Source organism: Fukomys damarensis, unplaced genomic scaffold (genome assembly GCF_012274545.1).
Source record: "Fukomys damarensis isolate Sample0158 unplaced genomic scaffold, DMR_v1.0_HiC HiC_scaffold_10, whole genome shotgun sequence".
In the NCBI taxonomy this organism is placed as follows: Eukaryota; Metazoa; Chordata; class Mammalia; order Rodentia; family Bathyergidae; genus Fukomys; species Fukomys damarensis.
The window spans coordinates 22,224,010-22,239,048 of NW_022900922.1; the positions used below are offsets into that span (position 1 = coordinate 22,224,010).

The 15,039-nt window shown below is 37.6% G+C and overlaps 1 pseudogene; it reads left to right on the top strand.

Annotated features, from left to right (window-relative positions):
* Nucleotides 1-299: 299 nt before the first annotated feature.
* On the top strand, nucleotides 300-868 carry LOC104861475 (annotated as a pseudogene).
* The last annotated feature ends 14,171 nt before the right edge of the window (nucleotides 869-15,039 follow it).

The window sequence follows — 15,039 nt, forward strand, 5'->3', positions numbered from 1 at the left end:
GACTTAAAAAAAGAGCAATCCAATAACATCAAAGACCCAAACATTAAAGAAAATTCTACAGGGTCTGGAAAAGCTAATCAGGCATTTGATTTCAGTGCCCACAGCCAAAGACGTGTAGCTCTAAGAATATCCTGTCTGGGCTGGGGATACCAGGGCTTTGCTAGTCAGGAAAACACAGACGATATCATGGAAGAGAAACTGTGAGGCTCTGACCAAGACTAGATTGATAGAAAGCAGACAGACATCCAATATCACTGGTGTGGGCGAACGGACAAAGGAGTTAGTGCCTTTGGACAGGAATGGAGAAGCCAGAAGATATTGACGAGTTGCTGAATATAGAGAAAAATCCCCGAAGCCTCAATGTAGTATGGCTGTAGAATTTCCTCTAATCTTGTGTGACTGTAAATTTGAAAATATTAAGTGGATCTATGATCAGGAGGTTCAGGAGTTCAGTGTCACTTTCTACAGTAACTATGGGCTAATCATGCTGTCAAAAGTCCCATGTTGTATAATACTCTGCAAGGACTGGACTCTGTTGTGTTACCCCATAGAACAGGACCAAACATGGATGGAAAAATAGAATGGAGAAACATTAAACCCTATCTCATAAAACAGACCAGTGCCTTTGTAGAAGGAGTGAAAAGGCGTGAATATAGGCCCGTCATGGATTGCCCTAAATGCCAAGGATTGGAATCCTGGATCCAGTATTTTATTCATAGAAGATGCGTTAAGCACCCACATGTATTTCATTAGGAAGTAACAAAAGCTAAAAGGGATTGTTGTTGACACACTGGAAGAAGAAAATACTCTTTTGGAGAAACCAAAAAAGAAGGTCTGTGTAGATGCAGAGATTAAAAGCATCATTTAATCATAGCAAACTTATTAGGATCTAGGAGACAACAACTTACTAGGGTAGGTAGGTAGAAAAGAAATACAAAAATTTTTTTACTGCAGAAGTTGCAGAAATTCTGATGATCAACTCTTTTTAAAAAATGTAATGCTCAATTAAGTAAATTCTTCCTTAAATAAGAGACCAAACTGGGTGTGGTGGTGCATTCCTACAATCCCAGCCCTCAGGGGGCTGAGGCAGAAGGACTGCTTTGAGTTTGGTACAGCCTGGGCTATATAATGAGTTCAAGTCCAGTCTGAGCTGTATAGTGAGACTCTATCTCATAAAAACAAAACAAAACAAAACCCCAAAACAACAATAACAAAAACTCAAACAAATAAACCAAAAAAGGCCAAAAAATGAGGGGGGGAACCAAACAATTTCTCATTCCCAACCAAAGGATTAAGAGATGAAAAAAGCAAAACACAATTGTTATATACATATGTCCTGGAACATGTTCCTTGTGTTTAAATTCATTAAGGCCTGATTCCACAAGTGTCAAGAGGTGGGGGGTATTTTAAAGCAGCAACTAGGACTTGTAGGGGAAAGGAAATAAAGGAAAAGAAAAAAATATGAGAAAATGAAAAAATGGGGATAAAGTTTTTGTACATAGGGAAAGAAGAAGGGGGAGAAGGGAGGGCAGGGGTAAGGGGAAAAAATGAGAACCAAGACCTGTCATGTAAAGGTACAAGAGCCCAATGAGGAATGTAACTGTACTGTATACCTAAAATGTACCAATAAACTCAATGAAAAAAAATAAATTAAACCTGATGCATAGGAACAAAAAAAAAAGATGGCCCTTGAAATATATGATGTGACCACAGACTCTTTATTTTTGGTACCAGGGATTGAACTCAAGACCTTGAGCTTGCAAGTTGGGCAGCAGCACCACTGAGCTAAATCCCTGGCCCACCACTGACCTTTAAAAACTACATAGCTTTCATTTCTATTCCTGTTTTTGGTACCAGGGATGAACTCAGGGCTTTGCACTTGCAAAGCAGGAGTGGTGCCACTGAGCTAAGTCCCTGGCCCTTACATTTCTATTCTACATAAATAATGCATTTCTCTATACCCACAGTCCCCTGCATCATGGAGTTCTGAGAAGCTCTGGTTTATAAATTACTGCTAGTAACACCTACTGCTTGCAAGACTTGTAACATTTCCAGAACATTTTCCTTCTATTCTTCTTAACATGTGTGCACAAACTCTATGTGCTGTCTTCCCTCTCAAATCTGGCAGAGGGGTTAGACCATTTTTTTCCGGTTCATTTTAGTATGTTATGTGAGAATAGTTCAAGTGCAACGGTGAAGTGCTGAGGAGTGCACTTTGGGGAAATGAAACTAGGTGATGTGTCCACTCTTGGGAAAGGGGGAATTATGATAAAGTGCTAGAATTTTGTCACTGTTACTCGACCAGCGTGCCTCGTAAGGGAGAAAATTGTCATTATTGCAGCTGTTCTTATCTCACATCTCTTCCCCAACCATAACATGTTTCAGGTAATAAAATACATTCTTGGAGCAAATGAAAAAAGCAGACAAACAAAAACTGTGTGATTGGAAGTGGAAAGTGAAACTGATAAAATAACGAGATTAGGTTCTGATCTTTTATTTTTTAAATTTTTCTAGGGCAGCTGCATATTATTTTCTCCAATTCGGTTATTTAACTGCCAAACATTACACTTCATGTAGGTACTACCACAGGAAGTGATTTTGTCTAGCCGGCCCACTAGCATGTATGCACTGATTTTGGAATGCTGATGTGTTCAGGGTTTTTCGATTGAGTTTCCTTCTTTTGGCCATGTATGTACATTTCACTTATGAGCCACAGGATACTGCAACTGTGAGAAGGGACTTGAGAAATCTTGCACATAAATGCCATGACCAGTAAACAGGGATTTCATAGCTCCATGTAGGAGGCTCTCCATTTTTGCTCAGTTTTATTTTGGGGAAGAAGCATTAGTAAAGCAATCTTTGGCCAGAGGAATTGTTGTGAGGTCCATGAAAGTCAACGGCAAGAAGGTGGTGGTTTCTTTTAAAGTTAAACCCACACCTATCCTACAATTCACTATGTCCATGTGTGGATATTTACCCAAGAAAAACTAAAATATATGTCCTCAAAAATACTTCTGTTTGTTTTTTGGTACCAGGAATTGAACTCAGGACCTTGCACTTGCAAGGCAGGTGGCAGAACCATTGAGCTAAATCCCCGGCCCCTCAAAAATATTTTTATAAGAATGTCCACAATTGCTTTATTCATATTAGCTCAAGACAAGGAGTACCCAACTATCAGTAGGAGAATGGATGAGCTATTTATAGTATATTTGTATCTTTGTATTTGTATACTATTCAACAGTAAAAAGGAATAAACTATAGGTAGACATAATAACAGGGATGCTTTTACAGAATTTATCTTGTGTGAAAGAAGCCAGACACAAAAGGGTATATATTGCATGGGTTCATATATTTGAAGTCCTAAAACACACAAACTAATCATTAGTGATACAAGTTAAGACAGTGCTTCTGGGGGTGAGGGAAGATTGACTGAGGAAATGTCCTTTTGTCTTTTAAAAATATATTTTAATTAGTGTTCATTAATTTTATAAAATGTCAGGTTTCAATGTGTATACTTTGATCATATCCATCCATCCCCCCCATTATCCTCTGTTACACTCTCTCCCCTCTCCTCTTGTTCTCTTCCTCTTGTCTAATAATCTCCTTTCTACTTTCAGATCATATTTTTAGATCCCACATAATAGGGAGAACATGTGATATTTGTCCTTCTGAAACTGGCTTATTTTACTTAACTGATCTCGAGTTTCACCTCTTTTCCTGAGAATGACAACTTCATTCTTTCTTTCTGCTAAGTAATACTCCACTGTGTATATATACACCACATTTTTGTTATCCATTTATCTGTCAATGGGCATCTAGGCTGGTTCCCTATCTTGGCTATTACAAATTGTGCTGTAGCAAACATGAATGTGCAGATATCCCTATCATGTGTTGACTTTAGTTTCTTTGGTATACACCAAGGAATGACATAACCAGAAAAATTGGTACCTCTAGTTTTAGTTTTTTGAGGACTTCCATACGGATTTCCTTGAGAACTGACTAATTCACATCCCCACGAGCAGTGTACTCATTTCATTTTTCCCCCCACCTCTGAAGAAACTTTCCAGGGTAAAAGAGCTGTTCTCCATCCTAGTGGAGTAGATTACAGGGGATTTGTATTTGTCAATACCCATCAGAACCCTTTTAAAGTTTCAGCTTGTTCATTTCACAGAATATAACATTTACCTCAGAATAAAAAAGCAAAACAAATATTCAAAAAATTCATAGCAAATATGGTGACATGTCCCATAATTAAAGGATTTTATATGGGTTCCCGCTGTTGTATCTGTGTTTCCTCAAACCTGGCTGTATGTTAAGCTTATTTGACGAGCTTGTATCCTGCAAGGTGTTACCCACCAGAGTCTGATGCAACAGAACTGGGGAAGGGGTAGTCCAGGAAACTGGGGTTCAGAGTAAAATCTAGGGTTTCTCACAGTGGATCCTGGAGGGAAGAGAATTCTAGGGTTTAGATAGGTAGACATTTGTTAAAATGCGGCTCTGTGTCTGCTCAAAGTCACATCTGAAATTTTTGAGTAATGACACTGGTAAATAAGAAGGTAAATGTTTTTATTAAAACCTGTGCATTTATTTAAAAAGTATATGTGAACTGAATGTGGAGGAAAGGGATTGACAGAACGTGCCAGAGGTGGTGGTAGACAGTTGAGGTAGATGATGTCAGTTAATTTCTCTAAGTAGGGCATTTATCATTTATTATTCATTCTGGTCCAGTCACTACATTCCAGGCCCTCAGCTATTAAGTCCTGCCTTTTATATTCCAGCTAAACCAACTGTCTGGCAAATCTCTCAATAGGCCAGTGTATTTCAGGACCCCCCCAAAGTATTTTTGTAATGTGTGGGATGCATTTTTCCTAATCTGATGCATTTTTCCTAATTTCTTCTCATCTTTTTGTATCCCACATTATATGTAGTGCTTCCTGATTCATTCCTTACTCTTTTGGAAGAATCTTGTTTCTCTTAAAGCAGAAATTATATTTACTTTCCTAGGATTTGTACCAAGGTATGACTTGGAGTTCTCTCACATGAATTAGAGATAGTCATTTATAACTGATTAAATGTTAAATCCACTTGAACAGAGAAAACACTGCAAAGAAATCTTTTGTCAGTCAAACATAGGTTTGCACTCAACTGCTTTCTACTTTTAGTATTACATTTATCATGTGGATTTTTAATTTTTTTGTACACTTCTATCTCATCTGCCAGATAGAGATGTTCTTGAAGATAAGCCCATATCTAATCCAACCTTGTAATCCCAAGACCTGGGGGAAAATATGACACCTACTCAGTGTCCAATCAGTTATCACTAAGTGAATGTTTGGATAAATGAATGAGGTTGCCTTTCTTCTTCTTAAATCTGGATGGCACCTAGATAGTGAATCTATCTTACTCACCTCAAGATAAAATGCAAACCTTCAAAAAGGCTTTCAAAGATCTCATCATTACCTGCTCTGTCCTAGTCATAGATTCAACTAATTTTGTCGGCTAATGATTATTAAATTAAATTTCCTTATCAAGATATAAGGATCTAACCACCAGCAGAGCTAAGAGACAAGCTACAATGTGGGAAAAATTTTACCAGCTGCTCCTCAGACAAAGGCCTACTATCTAAAATATACAAAGAACTAAAAAAAATGAGACCCCCCCCAAATATAAAGACCCAATTCAACAATGGGCATCTGAAATGAACAGACACTTCTCAGACAAGAAGTCAAAGCATCAAAAAAACATGAAAAAATGTTCCACATCACTGGTCATTCAAGACATGGAGATGAAAACAACACTGAGATTCCACCTCACCCCAGAAAGAATGGCTGCTATCAAGAAATCAACCAATAACAAATGCTGGTGGGGGTGTGGGGAGAAAGGAACTCTTCTCCATTGTTGGTGGGAGTGCAGACTGGTGCAACCACTGTGGAAATCAATATGGAGATAAGTCAAAGAACTAGGATTAGAGGTTCCATTTGACCCAGCCATCCCTCTGTTGGGTATCATTCTAAAATAATCAGAAGAATCATACCCCAGTGATATACGTGCACCCATGTTTATAGCAGCTCAGTTTGTAATAGCTAAAACTTGGAAACAGCCCAATTACCCATCAACTGGAGACTGGATAAAGAAAATGTGTTTTGTTTTGTTTTTATAAAATGAAGTACTACTCTGTCATAAAGAATGAGAAATAGAGACATTTATACCTAAGTGGACGCACATTGAAGCCATACTCTTAAGTGAAATTAATAGGACACACATGTATGTGTAAAGCCTGAATCATTTCTCTTGTGTGGAAAACTAAAAGTGTAAATAAGCATCAAAATGTATAATAGATATTGTGAAATATGAAGAGAAGGCCTAAAGGAATAGGGGAAGTGAGGGGAGGGGAAAGGAAAGAAGGGAAAATAAAAAATATGAGAAAGAAAAAAATGGAAACAAAGGTTTTATAAATAGGTAAGGGTGAAGGGGGTGAAGGGAGGGCAGGGAAATGGGGAAAAATAAGAACCAAGATCTGTCATGTGAAGGTACAAGATCCCAGTGATGAATGTAACTGTACTGTATAACTAAAATGTACCGATAAACTTAATGGGGAAAAAAAAGATATAGGGGTCCATTACTTGACTATCATACACATATGTTTCTCTGTGTGCCCTTGGATAAATGACCCCTTTCCCCAACATAAAAACTAAAGAAATGTATGTGCTGTCTGAATAGCCAAGCAAGTCTTGATTCTCACCATATTAGGTGGGGTGATGTTGGTCACTGACTTAACATCGCTCCGCCTTGATTTCACTCATTCCGGAGATGGAATGATGGGTAACCCTGGAAGCTGCAGAGCCCTGCAGTTATCACTGTTTACATATTCTTCTGCATGAAGCTCAGGATCTAAGTACCTGCTGAAGTTGAGGAGCCTGCTGTTTTTTTTCTGAGGGTCTGTGTAACTTACTGTCTTAACTGCTAATTATAAAACCTCCACATATTCTACCACTACAGGTACTTAACTGTTTTCTGTAGACATGGCCTTTCTCTTTGACCAAGTTGGGAGCAAGACCTCAAGAGCAAGACCAGGAGAATTGTGATTGCATAAAAAGATCACTTAACAAAATACAATAGATATTAAATTACATAGTCAATGTATTAAATAAGGAGGATCAAATCTACATTCAGAATCAAAATTTTAGAATATGTTATTAAAGATCACTTATGCCATCTTTTTATAGAAGCTAACATATATTTCATATGTCCTTCCTAAGATTATAGCTAATACAATATTAGGTAGTTTTTTTTGAGAGCATCAAGCTACTTTGCAAAGTAACTTAAATGAATTATATAATTTATTTATTTATTTATTTATTTATTGGTACCAGGGATTGAACATGGGTCCTTGTGCTTGCGAGGCAGGTGGCAGAACCACTAAACTAAATTCCTGGCCCATGAATGATATAATTTAATAAGGTTACAGGTTTTTTTTTTTCGTTTTATAGATGAAAAAGTGATACTGAGAAGCTTTTTCCAGATCCTCCTTAGACTTGCCTTTGATGCAAAGGGAAGTCTCCAAATTCTCACACCAGTGAGCTTCCTGACACACGAAGAGCTCTCATCTTCTCATGATGGTAGTGGTTCTTCCAGTGTGGCTAGGCAACAGCAGCAGGAGAGTTGCCTGAGAACTTGCAGAAATGTATATTCCTGGGTCCCATTCAGACATGCTGAGTCAGAAACCCTGTGGATGGAACCCAGTAATTCATGCTTGAGCAGGCATGTGGTGATTTTCCTCACTTTCAAGTTTGAGCACCATAGCTTCAGGGTAAATACTACATTTTCTTTTTTGCTTCTTATATTGTTGTCTCTTTGCTTAGCATGTTTTATAATGTATACCTTTATAATAAGGACATACACGTCTACATTTTGTCATCAATAATCGATGACTTCTGTATTCTGTGTATGAAACTCCAAGCAAAGGGAACTAACAAGTCTGAAATTTATCATACACATCTTATAATTTTATAATTTTAATTACCTTAACTGGTTGTGTTAATTTTCTTGTTTTGTCCAGTTATTGTAACATTTTACTTAACATAAGGTATAAGGTACAATTGACATTTTCCCTGCAAGATGGCTGGAAGTTTTAGCAAAAATTGCATCTTTCTTTCTTTGTGTCTGTAAGTCTTTGTTTCAGTTGGAATACATAGAAAGGCCTTAAATCCTTCAAAGACAGACTTAAAATGATTTTTATTATAATTTGGGTCAGATTTCATCAGATGTGTAATATATATACTATATAGTTACTACAGAAGAAATCTAGGCTTTGTTTTTATAGAATATATATGTTTGAGATAGTGTTCACTATGTAGTCCATTTTGATCTGGAACTCACTATGTAATACAGACTGGCCACATACTTGTGGTGATCCTCCTGCCTCAGTTTCCTGAGTGCTGAAATTACAGGGGTGCACTACCACATCTGGCTTTTTAAATATGATGTTAACAACAACAAATAGACCAACCAACAAACGCAAAACACGATTGCTTCAGCTACTACTCATAAGCTTAGTTCACATGAAAATAGCAAGAACAAAGGTTAGATGACATGATGTGATTTCTTCAAAGAAGCCTTCTTAAAAATTCTTGCAGTGATTTGTCCAGGATGTAGTCAAGTACACATCTAAGCCTGCGATTGTCATAAGCCTTGAATGCAGTGCTGTTCAAATACTTTTATTATTGAAGTAATTGGTATTGATTTATTTGAAATGAGCAGCTAATTTAAAGTCCACCCTAATTTTGATAATAATATTAAAAGGCAGCAGTTTAGCATCCCTACCACTGACAGTTTTTTCCAATCAAAAGACTACATCAAAGAACTCCAAATCCATTGAGACATATTAAACATTTAAAATTTTGGCTTTTAGTGAAATAATTATATTTTCCACAAAGGAAAAAATGTAAAAGAAGATGACAAGTATAGTGGTTGGTAAATGCTACCTTTAAGATTTTAAATAATACTAAATCCTCTTATAATAAGATTTTCTTGGTGTCAGGAGAGGATAGTTACTGTTTTGAAAGTCTGACATATTAGTTGAACAGTATTTCTATGGAAACTATGAACAAAATAAACAAGCTCTTAGTAGATCATCATTATGCACAGAACAACTTGTTCTGTACTTTTAAGTAATAAAGTGAGTGTAAATATTGTAATTATTATATAAAAGTAATGATTATTGATGTATAAGGAATTCATTTGGAGTAATAAACACACTTTTGTCCTCTAAGGAGAAATCCGTCATGAGTGCTTATCAAAGCATACACCTTGAATTGTTTTTACGAAAAGCAATGCATCATAAGGTCATACTTAGAATGAAGTTTGTTGAATAAAAGTGCTTTGGGTAAGTTTAAGAGAGTTTTAAAGTTGTAAAAAAATAATGTTAGCTAACATCTAGTCTCTCATCTAACCCCACATCTCTTTGGTATAATCTCTGACAGACTGATGTCCAGCTACTGTTTGAATACCTTCCTCCAGAAGTTAAAAAAAAGACAACTCTGTCTATTTTTGGATAGTTCAATTTCACCTTGCTCTTACTTCTACTCATTGGCACAAGTTCGCTTTTTAGAGCAATATTAAAAGGTCTAATCCCTTAGTCCTTGTAACTGACAGCTAGATTATTTTTAGTGTAAATGCCCTTTAAGTTTTTAAAGTAAACAGTGAATTCAACTGTCAAAGTTTTACTGTCTTAAGTCTATGTAGCATGGGGTGAGTAGTTAACCATATTTCTCTTTTTATGGCATCTTTTTCCTTTTGAGAGACTTATTGAAGTATAACTTATGTACTCTTTTTAATATATAGTCCAGTGTGCTTCGGTGAACACATGAAATTGTGCAGCAGTCCCTACAGTGAAGATAGAGAATTGGTCCATCACATCCCTGGGTCCCTTTGTGGCCGACTCTTTCCTTCATCCTCAGCCACTGGCACTGCTAGCCCACTGTCTCTCTGTATAGTTTTGCTTTTTTCTAATTCTGTGACATTTTGATTCTCAAGCACACTATAATTTCAGTTATGGCGTCTGGCACTAAGACTATACAATGTGAATGACAATCTATGGAGTAAAGGAAAAAATTAAATATATGAGAAAAAATAAATGAAAGAACAATTGGAAGAGGAAAAGAAAGATCCAGAGAAGGCCCTACAGGCTTTGGTGCCTGAGATATTGATGTTCAGCATCTGTTGTTAATCGGATCTGTCCCGGTGGTGAGCTGACCCATGACACCGGCTGGAGACCCCACAGAATGTGGTACTGGCTGCACAAGGCAGCCGCAAACCTCCAAAGCCTCAGTGCTCAAGAAGCGCGGAAAATAAGGGGCACGTGTCTCTACTGCAGCCACCGCGACCCTCCCCGGTGCTGAATCCCCAATGCATGCTAACAAATACGAACAAAGACACGGTGAGTGACTAAAATATTTTTAAACAGATTTATTACAATAAAAGGCACATTGCCATCAACCCCGTCAAAACACTGCCCTTTCACTTTAAACACACTTGTCCTATTTCTCTCCCTCCCTCCCTCTGTCTCTTTCTCTCTGTCTCTCTTTCTCTCTCTCTCTCTCTCTCTCTCTCTTTCTCTCTCTCTCCATCAGGGTCTCGTGTAGTTCAGGCTGACCGTGAACTCACTGTGGAGCCCAGGCTGGCCTCAAATTCTCAGCAGTCCTTCTGATTCAGCCTCCTGAGTGCTGGGGCTATTATATCCAATGATTTCTCTCATTTTTCTTGTCACTTTCTGAAGGAGTTCTGCATGTCCTGTTTTGTGCCTGTAGTTTCACTCTTGTGGCTGCCTTCATGTCCCACATCGATTTAAAACCTTTACCTTTCATGATCATTTTGACTTTGAGGAGGAGCCAGAAATTACACGGTGCCAGAACCAGTGAAGAGGTGGATGGGGACATAAGAACATAATATCTTTATGAGCCTGCCTTTCTGTTGGATAACACTCAGAAGTAGCAGTAGCATTCACTGTGTTTTTGATCAGAACTCGTAAAGACATTCATGAAAGAAAACTTCCAAACCGCTTCAGCAGTAAGCAAGAATGATAGGATAATTGTATTCAAAGCAAGGGTGAATATTTTGGGGAAGATTGGCAATGTATCCTTTATTGTAATACTTTAAAAGATTTAAACATACACCGTATTTTTTAAATTTATTGGTACATTTAATGTAAACAATACAGTTACAGTCATCATTGAGACCTTGTACCTTTACATAATTTATCTTGGTTCTTATTTTTTTCCCATTCCCTTGCTCTCCCTTCACCCCCTTCACCCTTTCCTATTTATGAAACCTTTGTTTCCATTTTTTCCTTTTTTCATATTTTTTCTTTTCCCTTATTTCCTTTCCCCACCCTTTCCACTTCCTCTACTCCTTTAGCCCTTTTCTTTCTATTTCACATAATCAATTATACCATTTGAACAGAAGCACTTTTAGTTTTCCACACCAGAGAAACTGTTTGGTGTTGACTCAAGTGTGTCCTATTAATTCACTTAACAGTATGGCTTCAGTGTTCATCCACTTAGGTATAAATGTCTCTAGTTTCTCATTCTTTATGGCTGAGTAGTACTTCATTTTATAAAAAGCCCCACAACTTCTTTATCCAGTCTCCAGTTGATGGACAATTGGGCCGTTTCCAAATTTTAGCTATTACAAACTGTTCTGCTGTAAACATGGGAGCACATATATCACTGTAGTATGATTCTTTTAATTCTTTTGAGAAGACACCCAGCAGAGGAATAGCTGGATCAAATGGGACCTCTAATCCTAGTTCTTTGAGCTATCTCCGTATTGATTTCCACAGTGGTTGTAACAGTCTGCACTCCCACCAACAATGGAGAAGGGTTCCTATCTCCCCATAACCCTGCCAGCATTTGTTATTGGTTGATTTCTTGATAGCAGCTATTCTTTCTGGGGTGAGGTGGAATCTCAGTGTTGTTTTCATCTGCATGTCTTGAATGACCAGTAATGTGGAACATTTTTTCATGTTTTTTGCTGCTTTGACTTCTTTGTCTGAGAAGTGTCTGTTCATTTCAGATGCCCATTTTTGAATCGGGTCTTTATATTTGGGCCATCTGATTTTTTTAGTTCTTTATATATTCTAGACAGTAGATCTTTTTCTGAGAAACAGCTGATAAAAAATTTTTCCCATATTGTAGGTTGTCTCTTAGCTCTGTTGGTGGTTTCTCTTGCAGTGTAAAAGCTTTTTAATAAAATGAGATACCAGTTGTCGATTCTTTGATATACCATATATTTCTTTTATCTGCTATATTTTAGCTTCGGCTTCTGCTGACTTCTCTCTGATCTCTTCTAGGAATTCAGATCCAGGAGAGGTAAAAAGATTTTCATTTAATGTGGGTTTGGGCCCTTGATTTTTAGAGACAATTTCAGGAAACAAAAGACATTTATCTTAAAATAAATTTCAAATAATTTTAGTTACATTGAAAACATTTTTCTGGTCAGTTGTGAAGATGTTTTTCCTTCTCTATCTTCCTGCTCCGTCTGTTTTTATGCTTCACAATTCACTTCTCAGACAGGGTTGCTGTAACTTTTCTCTTGGTTTACACTTCTGTGGAAGGTACTTAGAGCTTAGTGTCTTGAGATTTACATTCTGGTTTCAACTCTTCCCGGACCAGCTGGCTAACTTTTCTACTACTTCTCAGGATTCAGGGGTATAGTTGTTAGGTTGAGCAAATAAAAATACAGGATTATTTTTTTAGCTCTATTTGAATTTCAGACAAACAACAAAGACTTTTTAAGATGTTAAAATATCCTGAAATATGCAAATGCCATGAAATGTCAAGTAGTTGCATTGTTTAAAAAGATGTTCTTGATTTGTGGGTGCCCCTTTGTGATTTGAGAGGACAAACAATGCATGACTCTTGTCAAAAGGCTATTGTTGAGTTCTAACTATTGAGGGTAACCTTAGTCTGTGAAATCACCAGGTTGTAGGGGTCCCTACAGATCAGGGAGAGGTCCACAAAGGAGTGTCCCTGGGTAGTGGTGAGGGCACATAGGGGCTGTTATAGTTCCTGTGAGCTCTTAGCTCAGGTGAGTCATATTTTCTGTGATTTTTCAAATGCTTTTTCTTTTGCATCTCTTTTTCCATTTGTTCATCAGCTCATTTTGTTTTCCCATTTGTGCTTTAAATCTTCATTGCTTATTTTAATTTAGAATGTCACCCTATGAAAAATAGATTTTTTTATTCTGTGCCATGGACACAGCATTACCAATTTTTATTTCTTTACCCATCTTTATCCTGCCTGAGGGAAAACAAGTATTTAAAATACATTGTTGTCACATCTGTGAGTAGATAAATTTATTACTTGTTTGTGATGGTGCTATAGTGTACTCTTTTACTCCTAATTTTGCCACCAGCTATTATTTGGCTACAATCTTGAGCAGACTGTCTATACTTTGAGCATCTCTGCAGAGCCTAAGTACTTCATTTTATAAGATTAATAAAAGTAGAATGAACAATGGGAATGGACATTGGATAATTATAATTAATTCCTACCAAAGAGTAAATTTAGCTCCAACTTTTAGCTTTTTAGAAAATGGCTGTATTAAAAATTTTATAAGTTCATCTGTCCATCAAAAATCTACTGAGTACAGATCAGAATAACAGATTAATGTTGAACACGATTTCTGAGTGGCAGGAAATTTGTTCTAGATGGAGCTGATGTCTCATAGATGTGTGACTGACAGGTTCATAATGGTGCAGTACATTTACTCCCCTACTTCTCTCCTGTGTAGGTTAAAAAGATCATTTACAATAAAGATAGTCACATTTCTAATAACTTACTGTTAACTCATCATGCAGTGGCAAGTTTTTTTCAATAATAGTTGAACATTATATTTCACATTGTTTTTTTTTTTTCCTAGTGGTTCTTCTGGCTCCCCGAGTCATTAGGTGCTAACTAAAAGAGGGAAGTCAGAAAAGCAAGATCATGATTTCCTGAGCATGGATAACTCTGGACTTTGGGGAACAGAACCAGCTAATAAGAACTGGCCTTCTAACTGTCACCTAGCATGTATGGTCCCCAGAGCTGGGCACTGCTGGAATTTATGAAGGTCATAATAAGGGACTGTTCTTCAAGAGGAAACTCGAAGACTGGATTAAGGAGGCCCCACATTGCTCAGGGAATTGGTGGTTAGAGCAGTGAGAGTGGCACGCTGCAGTTAGCACAGGAGTGCTGGGCACAGCCTGGAGCTGAGGACCAGATGGTTCTTGTAGTTATTCTGCTAATCTTACCCCTCCTTTTACAAAACCAGCATACTTTGAGCTCTGAGGAACTCTAGAAACCCTCAACTCGAGCATCTCGTTGTTATTTATTTATTCATTTATTTATTTATTTTGTTGCCAGGGATCAAACTTGGTACCTTGTGCTTGCAAGGTAAATGGTAGAACCACTGAGCTAAATCCCTGGCCCCTGGAGCATCTCATTGTATATAAGAGGAATCTAGTACCTGTATGGGTCCATGGAGGTACTCAGATGCACAGACAGTGTTCAGTAGAGTTACGGTCAGGACTGGGCTCTGCAGAGACTTCCTTCCCTGCCCTTGCACAGATGTGTGTGAAAGGAATGAGCATGGAATACAGGTTTGAGCCTCAGTAATACTGAATCTGAATCAAATAACTTTTTCAAGTAACAAAGTCCTTGGGTTCGGGGTCCACATCTGTAAAATGGGGGTAAAATTCCTGCCCTGTTTATCTCTCAAGGATGTTATGGTTATTTGGTAAGGTAATACAAAAAACAAAAGAAACCCCTGAAAGACTATTCCTAGCAAGTGGTAGGCTGGGGTCCTCCCACAGCTCAATGCACATGGACCTTTGTGGATACTCACAATTTGGTAACTGGTTTCCTGGGAGCAAGTGAAGGAGAAAGTCATGGTGCGAGCGAGGTAGCAACAAGCCATTTTGTCCCCTGATCTTAAAAGTATTATTTCAGCACATTGACTGTTTTCTATTTATTAGGAGCAGGTCCCTAGGTCCAACTCTGT